We start from the raw sequence: 5048 nt of genomic DNA, 5'->3' as shown, positions 1-5048 counted from the left end.
GCATAATATTTACTTATTATATTATTTTAATAAATTTTAAGGCCTAGCATTTGCTGGAGTGACGTATATGAAACACGTACGTTATGTGTGGACCCACAGCATGGGTTTGAAACACATACATCATGCGGTTCCACCATCCATTGCTGGACGATGAACAGCATGGATGAAATGCATACATAGGTGGGGTCCACCTCAGTGTGGCCCACCAGTGTTTTGGATTTAAGCTAATATTTGTGTTTCTCTCCTATTGGGACATCAAGACAGTCCAGCTGCTGGATAGTGGACACCCCACTGTTTGAACAGCTTGTGGTCCCACTGGACAGCGTGGATCATTCATCAAGGTGAGCCATCATACACAAAAAAAGAGAGAGAGAGAAAGAGAGAGAGAGAAAACGTGTGATGGAGGGGCCACGCTACTATAGGTCCCTCTAACACATGCATTAATACATACATCAATATGGGTCCTAAATCATGTGGACCTTAAATCAAAATCACCATCTCATGCCATGAGCACCCACCGATTGTCTTCTTCTTTAGCTCCATGGACTCCTTGGATCCTAAGCTTCAATTTTGATGGAGGATGATGAAGTTTGGAGGGTGAAGATGGAAGATCTTGGGGTAGGAAGGTGGGCCACACTCTAAGCTCTCTTAAGAAGCTTGGACGTTGGATCTCCCTTTGGGATTTGCTTGAAATGAGAAAATGAGAGAGGTAAGAGTGGTGATGGGATGAAAAGGGATGGATTTTGTTGACTTTTGGTAAGAAAGGAATGGGCTAAGAATGGGTTGCTTTGACATTGGGTGAGAGAGGGATGGGTGTGATGGGATATGTACTTGACTTGTAAATTGATTGATGGATTTGACATTTGGTAGAGATTCTCTCGAGATTCCAAATGCGCAGTATTTTCCTCAAACTGAATGCGGGCCTACATCTCTTGGCCTAGGTATCGATACGAGACGCGGCTTTAGAACCGCTGTGATGGCGAAGTCGCAAGGGTATAAGTCTCTAGTCGAGTTGACTCAGATTGACAGGACACGACTTAGGGTCACAAGCAAATGCCGATTACAGGTCCCGGGTTGCCGGAATTCGACCGGAAGGATCGTAAAAGCATACCGAACGGTGCGGTCTAGGATACGGGCCTTAAAGCTCTCCCCTCCTAATAAAAATTTCATCTTTGAAATTTACACTATTACGCAACTTGACATAACTCATAAGTAAGGAGAAATCATAGCAATATATATACCAAAAACAAAATACATTCAAATAGCGCTTCTGAATCTCAGGCCCTTACTCCTAAGACACCTCATCAGCACTATGATGACCCCACTAATCCTCGAACCCTGGTCAGAAATGATTAAGATTGAAATATCAGCAACCTCACAATCTCAATGGTAGGGAGCTATACCAGAAAGTTTTTTGAGTTATTCGAACTCGGGGATCTAATCATTCTAAGTTCTCAACAATCATAGAGTGTAGGGTAGCTATTAACAGATATGTGACGTTATCCTCAGGTATTTTCAAGTTATGCTCTGATAACAACTTTTGTCACTCCCCAAACTCAGAAACCAGGTTCACGAAATTCATGATCGCCAAATCTGGTGCTGACAGCCTCCATAGTACCCCATTCTCGGCTCCAAGCACACATACGCTAGATTCCAATCCTGGGATCCTACAAGGAGGATTTTCCAACATATATTTATCTCGTAATAAGCATAACCACAAATTTACCCAAATCACAAAGGCAACATCATCATCACATATCCACTAATATAAACAGTTGAATATAGTGCTGAAAGGGAAATATACATATATCAAAAATCATATGCTCCAAAAATCCACTACACGCTCCAAGCTTAATGTTGTTGTGACCTAACGCCACCTGCATGCATCTATCGTGAATAAGCTTATAGAAAGCTTAGAGGGTGGTGTAAGTGTGTGCGCAAGGTAAGTGCCGAGTATACAATATCAGAGGATACAATGCAATATGCAATGCGGAGACATAGTAAACCATATGTTATATACTGAGGATACAATGCAATATGCAAATCCTGACGAATCCACTAATCTCATCAACCTCATCTAGGCAATATAAATGCAGAAAGCTAGCAACCTAGAATACCATATACCACGAATGTAATGCAATATGCGGTGCGAATGAAATGACCAAGCTGGAGTGTGAAGTTAAGATGATAGTACGTAGTATCACAGGCTACAGGGTCCATCACAAGGGACTTCTATCCAAACCAGTCCCATACCTAAATTTGGATAGTCAAACTCAATGTGGTAAACTCCTGATCTCAGGTTAGTCGCATGCCCTAACCGAAATCCTGGACATTACAAGGGTACACATATCAATTAGTTGCGCATCACCAGCCCGAGTGGATAGTGAATGAATGAATGAATGAGTAAAATGCTGAGTATGCAACTCCTGCTCAATAAGTCCATATATTAGTATTGTACATCTCTGGGATCATCACCGGGATTTAGTACACTCTACATGCAATCACTGCCCACTGGACGCACAACCATGCAAATGGAAGTGACCTCACTATCCACCTAGCTAGTAGTCAGCTAATATCTACCCGACACGTCGATAGCAGACCCAATTATGAGCTAGTCAAACTTTGCCTAGCTATGCCCACTACCCTCGAGCGGGTAAGGCCACAACCCCTACTAGTATTCGGCACTTAGGTGCTCATGTATCCACTTGGCCTAGACGTCGGGGTGTCTCCTGGCCACGGAGGTTAGAGATTTTCACCTAGGGACTTCTATAGTACCCCGATGTCAGTAACAGATTTTCGGTGTCCCATCTGGCCATCCACGACATGCCTGTGGAGGCTACGACCCTAATGTCAATAGGGCATACAGTAATCACAATACATAAGACAAGATGCATGAGTCATACAATCCAGTCATGCATTAATCCTGCGTATACTGTGCACTCATGTGAGACAATCTCCACCTATCAGGGAGTCTCATAATAACCTGCCTAATGACATATGTAATGGTCAACCACATCTTATGACAAACATGCAGATGATGCGTATGGACATGTATCATAATGCTGTCACATACTCATAATCGGTATTGACAATCAACACCGATAATCGACATTAATAATCAGCCTCAATAATTAGCCTATACAATTAGCCTCGATAATTGAAATCGACCTTGACAATCAGAATCAGCATCGATAATCGGAATTGGTCTCGACGATCGGAATCAGGTTTGATAATCGACCTTGACAATCAGAATTGGCCTCGAGAATCGGAATCGATCTCAACAATCGGAATCAGCCTCGACAATCGGAGTTGGCCTCGATAATTGGAATTGGTAATCAGCCTAACAAAGGGCCTAAGAGATGGCCATAATGTGGACATTTAACCATCATCGCCCATCAATGTGGACATTTAACCATCATTGCTCCCAAGGAGTGGCCCATATAGAGTCAAACGTATCGTGGGCCCATGGCCTCACCCAAGGACCTAATACACATCACTATGAGCCTCACTCATAGGCCACATATAAATCACAATGGGCCTCAGCACATGTGCCATAAATATATCACATCGGGCCTTACTTAAAGGCCCCAAATGCATCATATTGGGCCTCGCCAAATAAGTCACAAATACATCACTTGGGCATCACAACAATGGGTCTCACATACATCAAGTGGGCCACATCTATGGTCCACACCAATGGGCCTCATATACATTAAGTGGGCCACACCAATGGGCCTTATATATATCAAGTGGGTCGCACCATTGGGCATAATATACATCACAATGGGACTTACACAAGGTTCTCATACATCACAATGGACCGCATCACATGGGCCTCATATACATCATACCTTACACAACGGTGGGTCCACATCTTGATGGACAGTAGAAAAAACGCATGTATCTGATGGGTCCCACGAGTGACCCACTAGCCAGGTAATACAATATATATTAAACTTACCTTATATCTATTATTATATATATTTATATATTTGAAATCTTCTCGTCTCTATCTCTGGACAGTGTGTATACACACATACAAGTGGGTCCCACGTGCTGGGAAAATCATGAATATCACAGTGGCCCCTAGACGGTGTAGATACAACATACACGTCTTGGTAGGCCCCACATCATCTGGACAGTCTAGATCAGACACACTAGCAGTGGGTCTAGATGTTAAGGTGGGGCCTACTCAGCACCGTCCAACAACTGGACGGTGCAGATACAAACATACATCATGGTGAGTTTCACAAGCACCGTCTAGAGGGACAGTGCAGATGTAAAACAAATTCCTCAACGTGGGTCCCACATGGGGCCCACCACATATATATATATATATATTTAAAATATATATTTACTTATTATATTATTATAATAATTTTTTTAAAGGTCCAGCGTCTGCTGGAGTGACATATATAAAACACGTACGTCATGTGTGGCCCCACGGCATGGGTATGAAACACATACATCATGCGGTCCACCCTCCATTGCTAGACGGTGAACAGCATGGATGAAATGCATACATTAGGTGGGGTCCACCTCAGTGTGGCCCACCAATGTTTTGGATTTAAGCTAATATTTGTGTTTCTCTCCCATTGGGATATCAAGATAGTCTAGCTGTTGGATAGTGGACACCCCACTATTTGAACAATGTGTGGTCCCACTGGACAGCGTGGATCATTCATCAAGGTGAGCCATCATACACCAAAAAAAGAGAGAGAGAAAACGTGTGATAGAGGGGCCCCACCACTATGGGTCCCTCTAACACATACATTAATACATACATCAATATGGGTCCTAAATCATGTGGGCCCTAAATCAAAATCACCATCTCGTGCCATGAACACCCACCGATCGTCTTCTTCTTTTGTTCCATGGACTCCTTGGCTTCTAAGCTTCAATTTTGATGGAGGATGATGAAGTTTGGAGGGTGGAGATGGAAGATCTTGGGGTAGGAAGGTGGGCCACACTCTAAGCTCTGTCATGGGAAGCTTGGATGTTAGATCTCCCTTTGGGATTTTCTTAGAATGAGAAAATAAGAGAGAGAG

Source organism: Magnolia sinica, chromosome 9 (genome assembly GCF_029962835.1).
Source record: "Magnolia sinica isolate HGM2019 chromosome 9, MsV1, whole genome shotgun sequence".
In the NCBI taxonomy this organism is placed as follows: domain Eukaryota; kingdom Viridiplantae; phylum Streptophyta; class Magnoliopsida; order Magnoliales; family Magnoliaceae; genus Magnolia; species Magnolia sinica.
This window is presented reverse-complemented; position numbering follows the sequence as displayed.